Source organism: Notolabrus celidotus, chromosome 8 (genome assembly GCF_009762535.1).
Source record: "Notolabrus celidotus isolate fNotCel1 chromosome 8, fNotCel1.pri, whole genome shotgun sequence".
NCBI lineage: Eukaryota > Metazoa > Chordata > Actinopteri > Labriformes > Labridae > Notolabrus > Notolabrus celidotus.
The window spans coordinates 27,668,305-27,688,470 of NC_048279.1; the positions used below are offsets into that span (position 1 = coordinate 27,668,305).

Below are 20,166 nucleotides of genomic sequence, written 5' to 3' on the forward strand. Positions count from 1 at the left end.
CATTGAAACAGGTCAATGCACATTGTTGCTGGATTATATTTGGACAAGAAAGTGGGATTACATCCAAAGTAGGTGTGGAGAAAACAGAGGTTGTGTAAAAGTCAGGCTATCTATCACTGTCTGCCTGGAGCTCTATCAGTGGAGGTTTCTTTAAGAGTCTTTGCCTGCAGTTCTTTTAACATTCTGACATTTACCAACAGGGAATGATTAGAAAACATTTGCTGATTTTACCCTCAAGGACGCTGAAACAATGAAGATTCCAGCTGCCAAACTGAGCTTTTATTGCAAGAAACAACCAAAGGGAATATTATTTTTTCTTTTTACCAGAACTTGAGTATTGTTAGTTTGGTGGGGCATGACAACCTCACAATGAGTGCTTACTTTTCAGCAGCTGGAGAGCTGCATACAATAACTTTCCAGTGACACATGAGACAACAAAGCGCAAAATATCTCAATACAGTTCAAATTCTTTGCAAGTTAATTTCACGACCTTCCTAGATCTTGTCATATAGTGGATTGAATTCAATGGCTTCTTTAACCAATTACAGTACTTTAAACTTTTGAAAATGTAATGTCAGTGTGATTTTTAGACAACAAAACAAGGTCTATGGTTATATAACCATTAGATTAACCATTAAAAGAAAACACTTGAATTTTCAGTGTCAACATACTCGTGTTTTTTTTTTTCCCATAAAGCAAACTCATATACAACTCTTGCATAATTTGAGGAGTTTTTTATGTAAGTTATACTTAACTAGGTCAGCACAAAAACTTAAATCAAGCTAAGCTTCCCAACCAAAAAGAAAATAAGTTCAGAGTAGACAGCAACCAACCAACACTGATTGGGCTATGTGAAGTGTCTGCCTCCAGACAACTGACTTCCCTGATGACTACAAACGTGACATACTAACCCAGGGGTCTTTGATTTATTTTGTTTTGTTGGTTATAACATTTTTAAAGAGTTTATCTTTTAGCAATATTGCCCAGCCCTACCCTCTCTGGTGCCCTTCAGATGGAAAAAATGTGATCAAGTTGTCTTTTTGGTAATTTAACCTTATTTTTTATGTTTGGCTTTAGTTTAAAATTATTGAGTTAGGTTTAATACTCTAAAGTGTTTTATTCAGGTGTTAAGACAGTTAACATAATTCTGTCATCTGACCCTGTGTGTGAGTTACATTAAATGTCTCGGTTTTATAATGAAATTAAACTAATGGATTGAATCTTGCTTCATGCAGCAAGCAGAATTCCATTTATTACGGAATCTTTTATTTTCCTTTTACATGATCCAATTTCCATCACAAATTGTTGCACAAATATCCACCAGAATGCAGGGAGGTGAGTGTTAGAAGCTCAAAACACCACTCTTTTCATCCCTGTGTGTACCAGAGGTCTGAAACACCAAAACACCAAATTCTGTAACCTGTGAGCGTCCCACTGCCCAACTAGCCTACCCGAAATTTTAACCAGCCGTTGTTTGACAAACTTGAACTGGCTACTATGCAACAAATGTTTGTTTACGGAATACCAAGGCGAGAAAGAAAAATTGAGGTGATTATAAAATGTTCTTCACAATGATGTCAGAAATAAAGCTTCATGACTCAAAACTTTCTGTGCACAGTCGCCCCATGGCATACGGAGGGCGTCCTTTTTACTCTCTTCAACCCTGACCCTCAAACAGCCTGAGTATGTCGGTGAAACTGTTCACCATTAAATCTAAAAAGTTCCCTCTCTTCTTATATCTGCCAAACACATGTCTTCTCCCTTTAATATCTGATTCTATGACTGCAGTAAAATGTTGGTGTCATGTTTAATAAGCTCAAAGTGCTTGGTTAGAGAAATACTGCAATCTTGCTTAAGTGTATTGTTGAAAAGGTCAATGCTGCCGTGAAGAATGAGATAGAGTTAACCAAAACCAAGATCCCTCCTTAACTTTCATTTAGATACTGAAACCAAAACCCATCAGAGGGAACACAGCAGATTCTAGCCACTGAAGTGCAAACAGTGCACATCAACACGTTGACAAAAACTGTTGAGGAGAGAAAGAACATTTCTAAACTCTGCATTGAGCCTTGGATGGCTGCTGTCCAGAGGGAACACATTCATTCAGGCTGAGGCTGATTGGAAAAGAGAGGAGTAATTTGCTCCAATCAGACCTGGTGCTTTAAAAGCCTCTCGGGGTTCTACTATGTCACTTACAATTCTTTACATTTTCTCTTCCTTCATATGTCTCTATTAACTTTTACATTCTCAAGTCTCTCTTTCTTTTCGCTCCAGTTTTAGGAGGAACATTATCACGTCTCTACCATCTCCTATATCCTCTTAGTTTTCCTCTCTTGTTTTATCTTACGTTGTCTTTCTCTTTAACTCAGTCTATAAGCTGTGCTCTCTTGATTTTCCTGGATCTCTTCCAGAGGGTGATTCCTCGAAAATCAGCCATTGTTTAAACACAGTAGAAGATTGGCTGTCTTACTTTTGCTCCACAGCTCCAGGGTTTGAATGAAACCGCTGACCACTTAATGACACTGAGGAATGCAATTTTTAACAAGGTCTAAACTATGAATTCACTACGAGGACTACCTGACATTCATCTAGCATGAGTTGATCCTATCTCTTTTTGCTGTCCATGTCGGTCCCTCTCTCTGCCCTTCTCTCTTTCATTTTGTCTTTTTCTGTCTTGCCGCCAAAGAAACCATTGCTGGATACAGTGTTTTGTAAAAAAAGCTATTTGTTTGTCTTTCTCTTTGCCATCTCTCTCTTCAGATGATTTATTTGACTGCATTGCGGCTCTCAGCTCCAGTTTCAGGCGGTTCAGCCAACGTAAACCTTGTCACAACTCTGAATTCCTGACTAGACTACAGCTTCCAGGCAGAGCTACAGCGGATCAGTGCTGGATAAATACACCAGATAAGCCGCGCCAGAGCCGTGCATAGCACAGGAGTTGGGCAAAGGCCTCTAAACAACTGATGACAATGCACAGTGGGGGGCTCCATTTGGGGACTGGGATGGGTAACTCTAGACTAAGTCAAAGACAATGTTTTATGTCATTCTGTTTGCCAAGTTGGCTTCAACAATGCCATTTAAAGAGCAATATCTATTTGCAGTCTGCAACTTGAGAGAAGCTAATTTGCCACTGTGGGCTGGAGGTCATTGCAGACCATGTGATGTTCAGTTGGGTCTGTATGAGTGTTTAATTATATAGTTTGTATTTTTTTCATTTAAAAGTGTGTTATTTTATCTTTAAGAAAACTTTAGATCATCTAAAGCGAAAAAACCTCAACAAACCACTTAAGGCCGATGGCTGTCGACCAATGAGTCTGGTTCTGCTCAAGGTTTCTGCCTGTTTAATTTAGCTTTTTCTTTTGCTACTGTTGCCAAGTGTTGTGGTGAATTTAATTGGTTCTTTGTAAATACTACAACAAAGCGTGCGGCCTTGGCCTGCTCTGTATCTTTTACATGCCAAGTTTCATGATATGAATTTTATTGATATATATAAAAACAGATCACATTTAGGGCTGCAAAAGTCTGAATTTATCACAATATGTAAGATGGGGGTTTTTTTTAAGAAGCTATGTTATTACAGCCAACATGGTCACATTTTACCTGTAAGCCGCAGGCCTCAGTACAAAGGCCAAGTTTTTATACAATTCCAATAGAGTCCAATGAAGCTATCAGCTACCATCAAGTTATTTATGGCTAATTTGATAGGATGAAAATTATTTTTTGGGGGTTTACCAACATTTTACAAAAACAAGTATTGCAAACAATTCCAGGAGTAGCAGATATACATAAAAATGTGAGTTAGAGCTTACATATATGCATATTAGTTTTTGCTTATTTAGTGCACATAAAATCATTGTTGTTAAACTTAACAGTGTTATTCCACCTTGTATATCTAAGATATGACGCATCCAGAGGACCCTTCTAAAGGTTGAGTCATCTGTATTGATGTTCCCCTGAACCCATATGAAGTGATCCACAGCTTGCAACATAAAAACTTAATACTCTTTGAAGCCAATGCATTCAGACTTGCAGGACAATTTTCTTCTATTGAATATCATGAATACCATGATACCCCCACATTAGCATAGCAGAATATATCTCCTCTTGTTCTTTAGCTATTCCAACTGCAAGGAGAGCAATCACTAATAATTTGAGTGAATTTATTTGTAGGACCCTGGGAACGTAAAGGTAACCCTTTGCCAAACTAGCCACTCAGTCAGGAAAATCGGATCATTCCAAGGTTGAAATAGTTGTGGCTGCGCAGAAGAACACTGCTGTCCAACATGATGGATCACAACATATCAAACTGTACTTCATTTTTCACACTTCAGCCATTTTCCCTGCATGAGCCACGGTGGGGGATGTTTCGCTGAGGAGCCAAATCAGCAGTAAGGTACAACATTTCACAGAGAGTAAAATCTTTCTGCTTAGACTGTTGGCAGACACTGACAAACAGGGATATCTGTGTCACTTCACATCACTGCTCACTCACTGATTAACAACCACCAAAATGAAGAGTTGTGAAAGAGAGGTAGCTGGACCTTGCATCAAGCTAACTTACAAGGAAATTCCAAATTTGCTAAGCTAACTGATATTATCTCCAAGACATGACTCCTATTTCAGGTTGACCTGTTATTCATTCTATGGATTACACATGCTTACTTTGCAATAACTTATGAAAGACAAAACTTGTGTCTTGTTCCTTTTATCTTCCTCCTTACATCTGTCGTTAGCTGTATCTCTTTCTTAAAGGTGACATATTACGCTTTTTTCATCAATATATATTGGTCTAAGAGGTCCCCAAAACATGTCTTTAAAGTTTATGCTCAAAAAAACACTTTGAAATCAGATTTTGGCATGCCTGAAAAGCCCTCTTCTTCAGCCCTGCTCAGAACACTCCGTTTTCTCTCTGACCACGGCCCCTCAGGAAGTGGATGTGGCCTCAGCTCTCCAGCACATTGATCTAATGTTTCCATGTTGGCTGAATATACACGGCTACTCACAGACCCGCGTTACTTCAACCCTCTGAATCTGATCCAGAATCTGATCCTGACGGAGAGGCGCCTGCAGCAGGACCTTTCTGAACGATTGGTCACAGATTTAGTGTTTCTTGTTGTTTTATTTGTCAGTATGTCGACGTGTGTCTTGGTACACAGCTACGAACATGTAGCTATGTGGCTATGCTAACTAGCGCTAGCACTTTTCCATGAAAAATAGAAATCATCCACTAGATCTTCAAATCTGCAGACGTGGGGAGTAAAACCGACCTTTGTGTTTATTAAGACAGCCTACAACTAGAATGCCTCCCTCCTAAGCTCCTTGCTAGCACACATGTTTGCAGGTAATGAAAAATGGAGGAGAAGTTGAGTTGAATTTTATACAGTTTATGGGCTGAACAAGCTCTGAGCTCTGACCTCCGTTACAGACCGGTTATTGTTGTGACGTAACAGAAACACGGAAGTCTGAAACGGCTCGTTTCAGCACACATTTACAGAAATGTGGAGAAATCAGAACAGGGGCAGAATGGATTTTTTTCATTCTCAGGGGGTTTGTAGACATGCCAGGGAAACATATTTCAGGTAGAGAACCATTAAAAAGTCGATTTTGCATGATATGTCACCTTTAAACCAATTTGCTACCATCTAAGGACTACACCGCTTCTGAGAGTGACTGCCACATTTTCAGGGCTTCTGGTGTAGCCAACATTTGATGATAAGGACTTCCAACCATGCCTTCCTTTTCCATGTGTTTCCATTGTTATCAGTCTGACTAGCTACATAAGAAGCGAAAATGGAGAAAGAGTTGAAATATGACGACTAATAGCAGGTTTTTGCTGCACTTGTTTGCAGAAGTACTTACATACAGACATTGTAAAGCTGCACTGCTGTTAATTTTAATGTGGAAAACACTTATCTGAACATCTTTTACTCAAGTTATGCTGAGTTTCTTTAAACATTCTCCTTGATCAACAGTCCCCTCAGCATCACAGATTGAACAAGACTACAGTGTTGTTAAGGTTTGTGGAAAAACTGCAGGTTTCACCCTGAATGACCCAAGAAACCTGTACAAAGTAAGGCCTTTTAAAAAAGCACAGTCGATCCTGGCTGATCGCAGTCATCTGTTGTTCGAGGAATTCAAGTTGCACCTTCAGGCCAAAGGTACAGCCTGCCAGGTAGCAGGACAAAGAGACTAATACACTCATTTGTTCCAGCTGCTGGTCTTTTCAGATGACAAATGGTGTGTTTGTTTCATTTTTTAACTTGTGTTAAAACATTAGTCTACTTTAGTAGAACAACAAATTGGCCTTCACAGGGACGATACCTTGACCTTGACCTACTAAGATGATTGCCAGTGAATTCTGAGATTGCATTACAGCCAATGCATCTTGCTTCCTTGCTCTCCACACAGACTTTTTTCCTGGGCAAAGCCAATATCTACTGAAAACCCTGGGGGACAAAACTACCGAGACTACAAACTGAAAACAGAACAGCACTAAAAACCTTGTGGCCAAATGAAGATTCTGCATTAGAGAGATTAAACATATCTTAGATTTACTGATCCCTGTCTTGTTACTTGTGTTTTGTTTTTTATGGTGTAGCTACCGCTCAGACTGATACAGGGCAGTTGGGGTAACTGACTATCAACCAAGAGACCCTAATCTACTTTAGTGCAGCACTACATAACATGTCAATCATCCTGAAGCATAAACCTCAGGCTGTTTTGTGATATACAGGTGCGGTTACGTATCACACCACCAGTCAGGAGGACTCAGGATAAGACTGTGTTGTTATTGAAGCTTGTGAAAAATGTTTTATGTCACTGTAGATTGTCATTTGTCATTTCTGATTGATTGCCAGGATTCAAGTAGGCAGGTGTTATCTAGTATGAGGCCGCCTGAGGGTAGATGAATGGAGATGCTGGAGGAGGACAGACGTATCGAAGCATAAGATAAGTGTTCTGTGGAGTAGATGAGGTCAAAGAGGGGGTTTTTGTGGAGACTGTGTTTCTGTAGCACTTTGGTCAAAACTCTTTCTGAGTGTATTTCTAAACTTATGGGAATCAGATACAACAATGGGCTCAGCTAACTTGGCAATTTCAGAAGTTGGATATCTTGGCAATGAGTCCAGAGAATGACAATGGAGGGAGAGGGGGAATTTTGATAAACTGCATGTTGCTGACCTTTCTTAAAAACATTGAAATACCCTCACCCTACCAACGTTTTCTTTCTCACTCAACCAGGACAACCAATCAGAGCTGTTGAACAAGTAACTTCCTCTGCCCAACAAAAAAAACTCTGAACCAGCAGCTTGGTGTACTAGCTTGCCACTATTTAATTGATGTTACAGATAAACATCGGCTACTGACATTGGTAAGGCAAATTATTTTCCATTTGGCCAATATTTGTCAACGGGGCAAATCTTGGTTGATACCCATGTACAACTGATATGTAGGAGCGTCCCTGATATTAATTTCATAGACCTCTAGTGTGAAATCAAATAACTTCCAAAATGTGATCAGTCTGGTTTCTTTGAGGAATGTTACATTAAGTATTCCCTCTTAATTTTAATGGAGCAGGATGAATTGACTTCTGTTTTTCTATCAGTTTTAGTTTTACGTCAGGGTTCTGTCTTGTTTTGTGTCTGCAGCTTCCTGTGGGGATCACCTGTGATTACCGGCAGCTGAGGGCAATCAGCTGAAGTCTATTTGGGCAGGTGCCCAGTTAACACTCACTCTCTCTCCCCTCTCTCAGCAGCAGCAGCACTCAGTGGTTTGTTTCCAGTTTTCAGGTTAATTTCTGTTCGGTTTACAATAAAATACCATTAACTAACTTAATCCTTTTGTGTTGTGTCCCTTACTATGTTCGGCATTCAAGCCAGCCGTAACATTAGCATATTCAAAAAATATTATTTTAGAAATATAACAAGAAAAGGCAACGTATGCCAACGGTGATTTAGGCCCCATGAAATAGATAAACTTTGGGGCCCACCATTCACTAATTGAAAGGTTCTAATAGGTTTAGGGCCCCTGTCAGTCAGACGTCCTTGGCATTGCCCTAACTTTTCTCTTTGACATATGGCACCCCTGCTGGCCACTATCATTTGTGTGTGTGTTATGAATTTGTACCTTATTTATCTATTCATCTATTGTGTGTCCACATCTGTAATTTATTGCTTTCTTGTTGTCCTATGAGACACATTTTCCTTACCCTAAAGTGAACTTTGACTTGGCTTGACTAAAGCTTCCCAAACAAACCTGAGCGCCTCAATCAGGGATCAGGCAAACCTGTGAAACTATTTCTCCACCACTGACAGAATGATCAGACAGGAAGCAGCTACCAGGGCCACTGGACTTTGTGTGTGCATCCATGCATGTGAGTTCATGGCTGCTGTGTTTTGAACTCTGAGTAGGCATGTGTGAGTGATTGCATACCTGATGTGAGACTTGTGTGCATTTATGATTGTGTGTGTCTGGTGTGTGTGCCCACTGACTATACTGGGTCTGAGCCTGGCTGTGAGGCCTGAAAGCACCCACTCTGTGTTTTCCTACCACTGTTTGATCAGGCTGACAGGACTCCATTGTTTAGGGCTGGCTGGTTAAATCTTTGTGAGTGCTGCTTGGCAGAGAATAAGGCATTTCATGGAGTTAGATACACAAATGAAGGCTTAAATACAGTCTTTCAACATATTTCTTTCCAGAGCCTGATCAAGACAAGTCACTGACCCTGTTAGCCAGGAAAACAATAATAACACCGCTCTGTTATTCAGGGACCAAGACCAAAGCAGTTCAAGTGATGCCTTAAGGAATAAGTAATAGGCAAGAAAACACTAGAGTAATACCCTGAAAATATTCACCTATTTATATTGTGTAACTCTACCTTTTTCAGTCAGCGTTCTTGGAATTGAAGGGCATACAAGTCAAACAAATGAATAAGTGTGGCTAAAATTAGACCAGACAATGGTAACATGAGATAAATCCCGTCATTAAATCAGTAATGTAGGCCAAAGCCACAACTGTAAGAGCAGAAAAATGAAGCCTACATGGAGGGGGCAAAACTGCAGTTCCTCAAATGTCTACCTCTTAAAGCGAGTCAATACAAAGCAGCAATGTCCAATGTTAAAAAATGAAGTCAATGCTAAATTTCCAAAAACTGCAGTGCTCCTTAATAAATAAGTGACTATTACTAAGACTATATCCATTATTCATACCATCTTTATTTAGGCCAGCAAGTATTTACCAATTACTACCACTTGAAGTGTACACTAGTTACACTCACCATCCCACTTAGATTTGGTCTCATCAAGAATTCTTAAAATTATTTTTTTTTATTATTCTTGAATTTGTTAGAACTTGAGATTGTCTTCATTTGTTTGCATTATGTACATTATCAAACAGTAAGATTATCACATTGAATTGAGAGGTAGCCATCAGTAGCGGGGTGGTAGTAAGAGGCCAGCATAGTGTTCTGCTGGCGTCACATAGGCAAAGAATACTGGGGTGAAAACACGTTCACAAAATATGTCTTGTCAATCTATTTCAAAGCCTATTTGAAAAAACTAACTCTGACATTTTAAGCTGAAACAGTGCACAATGTTTTTTGTTTTAGTGCCACCCAGTGTGAGGAAACACTGACAGTCACGTGCTGAAAAGCCACATCATATATTCTGAGCTCTAGAAGTTCTCACGGGAGTCGTCTTGGAGTCTGAGGGACATCTCCCAGCTCGCCTTGGGTTAGCATGAAAGCGACTCAGATTCTGAGAACCTCCAAGGAAGTCCGGACTTTTGGAGTTCTTCCAAAATTCTGTGTCTGTGTGCGGCACAACAAACGCCAGAGTCAAGTGCAGGTTAAAGGGGTTTAAAAATGTTGTGGCCAGACTGATGTGCAGTGTGAAATGGCCTCTTTCTGATAAAACATAACAGAGAGAATTCTATCACTTCAAAACAAATAGTAGATTAGCGAGGAAGTGTCTGCACTAAGACACACATGTAGTACAATAGAAGGATCTCCCCAGTGTAATTATCTGTCTGTGGTGTTTGCAGCCAACATGGCTTTCTCTGCAGAAACCACTTCCCCTCTGTAACAATGGACAGAAGCACAGAGGAGATAAAGACAAGCTGGAAATACCTCAGGGGGCTCTGTTTTCCTTTCTTCTTCTGGTGAATATCTGTCAGTGGTGGATTGAAAGTCTTAAAAAGCAGCTTAAATGAAGATGAAAAACATACTTTGCAAAAATTAATTTCAAAAGATTTAGTGATTTTTGACATCGTGGTTGCAACAGAAAATTAAAACCACATGGAAAGCTCAGAAGCAGAGAATGAAGAGAGGAGGGATGTACCCGCCAAAAATGCTGACTTGTCATCCGTCTGTTCTCTCCTCGTGCCACCAGACAGGCTGACAAGGACAACCAGCTCCAGCAGAGATAAATCAGTGCTGGGTTGGAAAACTGGGTTGTTGACTCTTGTATTTAACTTTTATTAATGCAAGTAAATGTTACACACATTCGTTTAAAATCTTCACTTTCTGAAGCTTTGCTGCAGCTGCTGGGGGTTACCTAACTCATCTCAATATCACAGTGTTATAAGGCATGAGAGCATTACTCATTCTTTCCTGAACCAGATCTCCAAAGTGACTTCAGGAATTTAAGCCGGCGTTCATCCAGCTACAAACCACATGGGTAGGCTTAACTGTAAGAACAATGGTGCTAAGTTGGTCCTCATAAAGTATATTCAAGGTGCTACTTGTAACATTTTTCTCAAAATCAAGACCACGTTTCCCATAAACCCATTGCTTCCTGTGGAATGTGAATGTGTTTTGAGAACGAAGGAGAAGAAACACAGCTCGTTTCAGCCCATGATAACAGCAGAAAGCACCATTCTGAATAAAAGTAGTGTGTGATTGGTGCACAATAAAACATTTTATTTGTGATGCCTGACAGCTATTGGTTACACAAAACATTCCAGCAGTACTACCTGATGCATGAATTCCAACTAACTCCAAGCTAACGTATACATTTTACAACATAGTGCAATTTTGTCACTTGCAAACATCCAACACTTTACAGACTATGGACTTTAAAAGCTATCCTGCCTAATGATGGGGGTTCCAGATATCACTGTGATTTCTGGTCATAGATACAACACCTACAAAAAACTGCTGAACTGTTGGATTTGTTACCTGTAATAAGTTTAACTCTCTTTGGTTTTGGTCTTACTTTGATTATCATGTCTCTAGATCGTTTTTTCGGGACAATAATGTATCATGCAATTTAATTATGATGGCCAAGACTACAAAAACAGCACCCAAGTTGTAATAAATTATATTCTTCAAAACTTTAAAGTTCATTGTGACATCTTGGAAAACCAAACAGCCATTCGTTCATTCATAAAATACCTGCTAATGCTTCTAAAAACCCACTTCTTGGTCTGTTTTGCTTGAATGAGGTAACCATTGGAATGTCCACTGTAACAGCAACCGTGTGTGTGTGTGTGTGTGTGTGTGTGTGTGTGTGTGTGTGTGTGTGTGTGTGTGTGTGTGTGTGAACATATCTCTGTGTGTTTTAATGACTCATTCTGTGTACAGAAATTCTCACATTTCTCAGTATTACCTGAGACGATGCCCAGACTCTGATTAAAGGACAGCTGATATCCTTAAATCAGTGGTTACCATGGCAGTTAATTGGCACAAATTACCCAGAGTGTGGCGGTCATTTCCCCGTTAAGTGCTTAGGGAGGTCACAGAGGCTAATGTTACACCAATCACATGGAGTGTTCTCAATCAAGTCCTCAGATTACAGTTTCAGTGCAGCCTGTGAAGGATCAAAAAGAGGTTTTGATTTATTTTTTTTAAATGTATTTCTCTTTTCTCTGTTTTGCCTTCAGCTCTCTCTTGAATTAAACATCCTTACTTTCTTTGTAGTCGCCTAGCTTTTCTGTAACATGTCTCATTTCAGATTCTCTCTTTCTATCCCCAGAGAAATCATTGTCATATCTGTCTTTTCTAAAAGCACTCATTTCTTCCTCTCCTTTGCTGTGATCTCCAATTTCAAACTCATCTTCTTGCCCCCCCTCCCCTACTTGTCCTATCCATTCTCTGTGTTTCATTTCATCATTTATCCCTCTCTAAGTGTCTTACTCTGACTTTTTTCCCTTTGTCTTTCCTCCCTCTTGATTGAGTGGCCTGAGGCGAGCAGTAAAGAACAAATAATTGCAGTTTTATGATGGTACAAGCAGAGAAGTGTGGTTAGAGGAAGGAGGGAGAGTTAGGGTTTGAAATTTAGGGTGAAGAAGAAGATGAGTAGTTTAAGGTGGCATCCAGTGCTAACAAAGACAGAAGAGAGATGACATTTCACAGTTTATAGATCTACTTGCAGCTAAATAGCGAAGAGGAAGTACCGAGGAACTTTTTGCCAGATTTCATGCCGAATAAATAGATTTAAAAAACCATCTGCTACAATCAGACACTGTTTATTTGAGCATTTGACCTCTTTATATTACCATTAGTAACTTGTTGAATGCTAAATATACCTTTTGATTTTGAAGTACAATGTAATAGGAAAGGCCTTATTCTCTAATGATAAAGCCAGTACTAGGATGTTGGCTAATGGTTAATCTAATATGTAAATTTTACAAAGTTAAGTCCACTAATGTCTCTTTTGTTGTATCCTATAACACATTCATGAGGTAACTTTGGTGAGTTCGCTCCTAGCTAAGGATAATGGAGGTGGATAAAGGTGGCTGAATGCTTTTGTCTTGAGTTTTCCAATTTGATAACCTGAAATGTGAAATGCCTGGTGTCCCTCGAGACTGTTACCAGGGATGTCCTGCAGCAACTAATGCTGCTTTCAAATGGAACTAGTAAAGTCGTGAAGTTGTGTCTTTGATTTGTGTACAGGCTAGGCTTTGTGTTAAAGTAGAAACCAAATGGGAACACCATTGCTAAGACATGGACACCATGCTATCTGTTCATGAAGCCATTTTTTACACAGTATATATATGTTCTTAATGTGGCTATTTATTTGTTCTGCAAATCATTAAGCTGGGTAATTTTCTGACTTACTGAAAAAAAAATCCATGGAAGAAAATTCACAGAAGAAATACTGGACAATACTAGAAGGACAGGAAGACACAGGTGAGATAAAGTTAAAATACACAGGGAAGACGCACAAGTAACTAACACAGAAGGGATGAAACACACTGACTAAATACTTACTAGGCAATCAAACGCAGGTGAGACAATGAGATGTAGGTGGAACTTATTAGGGTGCAATCAAAAAGGAGGGAAACACGAGGTCACAATAAAACAGGAAACATAATAGACTTAACTAGAAAGACAAGTGAAAATACACAAAAGAAATACAACACAAGGCATGAAACACAAGGTTAATCTACACAGAACAGGGAAACCAAAGATAGAGTACAACATAAAGAAAATAGAAAACCAAAGGTAGAGAAACTCATTACACAGTGTATACAAGGCCTGCTTCTTTTCAGGCACTGATGCAGGACATGAGATCAAATTCTAGGCAACGGAAGCAAACAGGTTTACACTCCTTAGAAACATAACAGCAGCAATCCAAATAATCCCGTATTAAGGCATCTCAATTGTTTGCATATTGTGAAAAGTGTAGTATAAGCCTGTTAAAAGGAATCAAATGAGTGGAGTACACAGTCGTGAAAAATAAATTAATTAGCACTGTAATAGCCAAGAGCAATGTGCAAGAAAAAGGAGGCGGATAGACCCACAGGAGCAATTACGGCTGTGAAGCAAAACAGCACATTAAGAAGGTCAGTGTTAAAGTCAGTACTGAGCAGCAGAAACAACGTCAGCTGTAGATATTAATTACAAAATACCATAGCATAATTTAGCTGGAGACTTCTTGGTGTGTATTATGATATGAAAGGTCATCATGACACTGAGGAGGCTGTTTTGTGTCTTTCTCCTATAAAAGACTTTAAGCACATCAGCAAAGTTTTTTTTATTGCTCTTAATTCAATTAAAGCCTCAAAGGGATTCAGGAGGTCCACGTTTGAACACAGGGAATGAAACAACAGTTTGTAGAGGTCAAAGGTTGATTGGATTCCACTTAATTAATTTGCCATGTGAATGGAGTATACCAATTTAATAATTCCAATCTTGTTTATGAGAATGAAGTAATCATCATCTAGAAACAGGCATTGGAACTACGTGCCATGTTGGCCACCCTTTTTGTCATGTGGCACTTCACCAGATCTCATAGTTAGCAAAACCAGCCTGAGAGTGTGGATTGTTCTCTCCATCAGGAACATGCACAATGAATGCATCACCAAAGGCTACCTAAAATGTAATGACAACAAGAAAGCATCGTATGTGTATGTGCCTTTCAGTCACACTAAGAATGCTAAAATTTGACCAATCGACTGAAAGTCGGGATAAATGAGGGCCGTGCATTCACAAAATTTGGCCATTGGGATTAAGCTCAGCTAGTTGACACCCTAATTGACGTCACTTTAGTTGCATTCTTCAGGTAAGCTAGCACAATGGCTGAGGTGAAGCAAGTAACTAAATTGTAGACATTAGAAAGAAGGGCACTTCATCAGATTCAGGGTGATAAAAGACTCATCTGTTTCGTGTCAGGGTCCTGCTTACCCTACCAAGGTTCTTATTTTCGTAACCAACTATTCACTAGATATTATCTTACTTATGGCACATTGCTATTTTGCCAAATTTTTGTAGGCCTATGTGTATTTCAATCAATCTTTATTTGTATAGTACCAAATCACAAAAAACGTTATCTCAAGACACTTTTACAAACATAGCAGGTCTAGACCAAACAAACAAAGACCCAATATAAAGACAGGATAAGATCCAGTCCCTTCTTACTGACAGGCCTCAGTCTTATCTCATCTTAATCCACCATGAGCATTGCACCTCACAGTGTTTAGCTTGTTACAGCGACAAGGGAAAACGTCCTTTTAACAGGCAGAAAGCTTGAGCAGAACCAGACTCATGTTTGACAGACATCCGCCTTGACCGAGGTGGGGATTGGAAAGAAGGATAGAGAAGAATAAGAGAGCGATGATAGTGATTAGACGGATAGTAGTAGAAGTGGTGGTAGCTGTTGCCACTGAAGTCCGGCATGTCTGTAGCAGCTGGAGTCTGGAATGTCCACAGCTGCAGGACAGGTATTTAAGTATCTATTTGGCTAGCATATCTAAGACAATAGGGTCAGGTAATGCTGTCCCACCTACTCTCATAGATATTGAGCATTAAATTACCTTTTGTCAACTGAATAGGGTGAGTCAGCTGAGCAAATTATGAAAGCAACTGCTTGTAACTTTCTGGAACAGCATGGCTCGTACCTTGTTCAGCATTATCTCTGGCTGGCAGCAGTTTAGCAAAAGAAAAGTGAGACAAGGGGAATGAAAAACACTGAGGGGCCAAAACTGTGTAGTTTACAAGTGATGTCAGCCAACATTGAGAGCAGGAACAGACAGACACCCAAGGAGGAGTATGATACGCAAGAGAGAACATTTAATCATGTCGTGTAATTTCAAGGAAGAGGTGTCAAGATGAAATAACTTCACATGTAAAAAAAAAAAGACATCCTGCTCCATTTATTTAATATCTGATACAACTTTCAGGGAGTTCCTTGACCACCCTGACGATGGGTTTACATTATCACGCATACTAGAGAGGTTAGTTTACACCAGAATCTCAGAGTGGATCTGGGTTATCAAAGGACTGATCATAGTCTTGGCACAACAAACAACATATTTAGAGTAGTTACAGCTGTCTGACCTCATTCTATCTTTGTGGATCAGGTGGAGGAGCTCAAGTTGACTTTCATACTTCCAGTAACTTCACTATTTCTTGAAGTTGTAATAGCTCAACAAGTCTGTGGTAGGTCGGGTTAAGAGGTTAACTGAGGTCACATACAGGAGATGTTTCCTACACAAGCATTAAAGTATAAGCATCAGTGATTTTATTTCTTTAAGCTATGTCTTGATGGATGGATGGAAATGGAAACCAGATCTTAAAATAAATGCAAATAAGAATTCTAAAATGATAAACACTGCCTTCCTAACAGCAAAGACTGTAAAAAGACAGAGCTGTGTGATGCAAAACTGAGAAACGACTTGCAAAGGTTATGCAAGACGCCTTGTGCAGAAAGTAGTTTGAAGATTGACAGAGAGGAGGTTGTGTCATCGTGAGACAGGATGTAATGGTCAACACGTTTTGAGAAATCTTTCAAGGAGAATGACATAATCATTATGTTTGGATCACTCTTTTAACAACCTTTGCCTCCAACATTACAGATACAAACTGAACAGAGAGATGCATGCAGTCAGACTGATGGAGAACAAAGTAACTTGGTCATGAGCAATTCTTGCTAATTAGTAGTCTAGCTTGTAACGGTTAACATGACAGGGCAGGGAATAAAGGGCCGGATGAACAAAGGTCTAAATGTGTTTGTGTTGTGATTGAGAAGCATGAAAACGCATGACCACATGTGCTTCTGTGAGACAGCAGTCAAATTAAATGATTAAATGCATCATGGGCAGCTGCAGGTGCATGAACCTCATCCACTTACAAGCAGAAAATTCAGATGTAATGTGTAATCAGGAGTTAATGTTACACGTTTTCATGTTTCATTGAGTTTCTTCTTTGTGTTTTTATCATGTGTGACTGATCGCTGCTATTGAAGGAACAATAAGCTCCAGATTTTGTTCCTATCCCGCGTAAGGGAAATGAATTGTGTAATTCTTAAGCTCATTTCCTTTGTTTGCTCCTTTCTCTCATTATAGCAATCTGCATTTAGAAGTTTTATTTTCCCATTATCTCAGTTTATTTCTCTTTTTACCTTCTTAAATTCCCCCATTTTTCTCTTCTTTTATGTCTTTTGTCTGCGCTCCCTCTCCGGTTTCATCATTCCACTGATTGTTGCCATCAAAGAAAAAATAACAGATTACACCCAGATGTAAGCACTCAGAGTTCAAGCGGCAGGGTGGGTACACGTAAGAAGATTTTGACCAGATTTATTCCCAATTAGAGAAACACAAATAACATAAATCCAAGAGTGTGTCATAGTTTTTCCTCGGAGGCTCGACTAATCCAAAAACGCACCGCCGAGGGGAACATTTAGTCCAATTAGTTAAGGAAATCTTGCAGGCCAAGTTTGTCCTTTGTCGGAGCTGAGGTAATATAAACAAATGGCTCATGAAGTACCTCTCCATTAAAGTTCACATTATGAACTCGTTTTATTGCACAGCTGCCAGCGCTGACACAAAAACACTTACTCTGAAGTTTGGTCACGCAGCAGGAGTAAACAAACAGCTGAGAGAGAGAGCGTAAATGAATTTATAAAGAGCATAAATTATAATGAAAACACGATCAAAGAGGCCAAACTGCTGACATGAGTGGATGAAATGTGAAGAATGAAGAAACATAAATAAATGACCTAATGAGAGAACAATGTGACGGAGTAAATGGGAGAGTAAGGTGACCACATTTGTACTGAGTATATCAGGTCTGCACAATGTAAGAAAAATAAGGAGTGTGTGATTCGCTGTTCAATATTGCGTTAATGATACAAAAAGTGAAAACAATTAGAGAGGGTGATAAGCAATAATATGCATATTGTCTGTCTGCTGTTCTGGATGTTTTACACAACACCAGTGTTAAAAGATGTCCCTCCTGAAATCACAGTAAATCCAAACGGTTGTTTTTTTACCACTAAATTGGCACCAAGTATCTGAGGGACGCTTCAGCTTCACCTGACTGCATGAGAATAGTGTGAAAGCATGACACCGAGGCTTTTATCCAACAGGTAAACCAAGCATTTCTTGTCTGCATCAATTATCTTTCTGTAATTCACTGTGATACAATTAGTGTTTATAGTGGATGCTCATATTGCAATAAGGATGAAATTGCTATTTACTTTGCATCCCCATAGTATAAATAACTAAACTGTCATAAGCTGCTTTGTTTAGTCTGTGTTTTGCTGGAATTTTCCTCCTGTATTGATTATGTTTTATGTTTGTGTGTATCTTCAATGGTGTTTCTGTTTTAGTCTATTGTGTTTCCTGTTTTATTTCATAGTTCTAGCCCCCTGCGTATCTTTAGGTTTACTTACTCATCTCCAGTTTCCCTCCAGTTTGATTGCACCCTGATTGAAAGTTTCACCTGTGTCTCGTTGTCACACCTGTGTCTATCGATTGCTCGTTACATCATGTGTAATTTGTCCCTGTGTTTCCTCCCTTGTGTTGTCAGTTCATTGTGAATATCTCTCCCTGTGCGTCTTCTCTGTGTGTCTTCCTGGGAATGTATACCCTGAGTCTTGCTACGTCTTCCTGTGTTCCCAGTGCTCTTGTTTTTACCTGTGGCATTTGAATTAAGTACGTTTTTGTTTAACCTTTTATTTTTGGTCTTTTGTTTATTAAATCTTTGTTTGCTTCACAATCTGCACGCGTCCTCCCACCATTTTTCCCCATTGTGACAAAAAACATGTGCACTTAAGACATAAAGACTATGGCTCAAAGGGGAGACTGGATGCAAAAGGACCTCAACAGGAATAACAGCAGCAATCAGAATCAGAATCAGAAATACTTAATGCATCCCGAGGAGGGAAATTCGGTCAGGCAGTGAGGTTAACTGTGTCCAATCAACTAATTGAGGCGATAAACGCTGCATACTGTGCATAAAGGTTAAAAGGCAGAAGGAAAAGGAAAATATGAAGAAGAAGAGAGGTGAGTAAGGGTGAGGGGTTTCACTGAAAACTACAGAAGTGACTGCAGCAGTCAATCATAAAGCCAAGAAACATGATAATGCAAAACTGAGAGGACTTGACTCAGTCCAAACAGAACAATGATAAATCTTCAGGCTGCTGACCTTCACAGAAAATACTGGGGAAAACCACATGAGAATAAAATCACAGAAATTCACGACCAATCTTTGCAAAGATTACCGTCCAGAGTCTCAGTAACAATCCAGTTCTGGTGCATTTAAACTCAAGGCCATTTATTTCTTTGGACCTCTCTATATTGTTTATGAAAATTGGGGTAAAATCAAACTTATAATAATTTCACAGTTTTTAAAGATTTCCTTTTTCTTTGATTTAAGAGCAAGCAACCAGTTGACATGGAGTCTGCACCTGGGGTCAGAACTAGTCTCCAACATATTGCACAAGCAGAGCATCAAAAAATATATAGCCAGGACATCCTGTAAGTATGAGACTGAAATTACAGCAAACATGGATGAGATCAAGTGTAGGGTGACATGCCAACTCTCTCACAGTGGGAGGTCGACAAAGCTTCATGACGACCACGCCAAAGGATTCTGAAAACTGTTGATCCCAGTTGCCTCGTGGCCGCTCTGTCTTACCTACAGCAAACATGCAGGTCGCTTCATGTTCTATCTGTGTTTCGTTCCATCCTGCAGAATCAAATAATGAGAAATGTGACTCTCTCTGTTTACAGCGGATGTTTTTACTTGGCAGGACGGGGAAGTCTTTGAAACTGCATCTAGACCGACTTAAAACAAAGAAATAAACAACATTTTTGTGGTGATACTTGAGGTTTTTGGTTTGACATGATGACTTTGCTGGAGCAGTTTGACAGAAATACTTCCCTGCTGCATGGGATAAGAGGAAGTCATTCAAAGAAGTAAGAGGGGGAAAGGTTAAAGGTGAGATGTGTGTCATTTTACATGACCAGGTTGCAAATGTTACAATGATGTAATACAACATGGCCAGACTCCGGAGGAACAGGTAAAGAATAATGCAACAGCACCTCTGTGACTGTAATCTGATCAAAGTCAGTCCCAGGTGCAACAATGAATGTGCAACAGGATCAAAGAGTTGCCTTGGAAACAGCTACAAACACAACAGGTTGGAGTGGGTGTTTGAAGCTTACATGGGTGAGTTATAAGTACATATGTATCTCCATCTTCCTGCTGCATACAGGTGTGTGTGTGTGTGTGTGTGTGTGTGTGTGTGTGTGTGTGTGTGTGTGTGTGTGTGTGTGTGTGTGTGTGTGTGTGTGTGTGAGAGAGAGAGAGAGTATGTGTGTGTTATTAGTGGGAGTTTAATTGTGGGTTTTATCTGTTACTGTTTGTGTGTGTGCAGGGGGAGCCATTAACCCTTTTAACAATGAATTAATGCAGCAGTAGCAGCTGTTCCACAGCATGCTATG

The 20,166-nt window shown here is 39.6% G+C and overlaps 1 long non-coding RNA gene across 1 annotated transcript; it reads left to right on the top strand.

Moving 5' to 3' along the window:
• Positions 1 to 18,261: 18,261 nt before the first annotated feature.
• On the top strand, positions 18,262 to 19,539 carry LOC117816862. Its single transcript, XR_004632038.1, has 4 exons — positions 18,262 to 18,372; positions 19,097 to 19,197; positions 19,271 to 19,374; positions 19,453 to 19,539. It is a non-coding gene; the product is annotated as an uncharacterized LOC117816862 (long non-coding RNA).
• Positions 19,540 to 20,166: the final 627 nt, after the last annotated feature.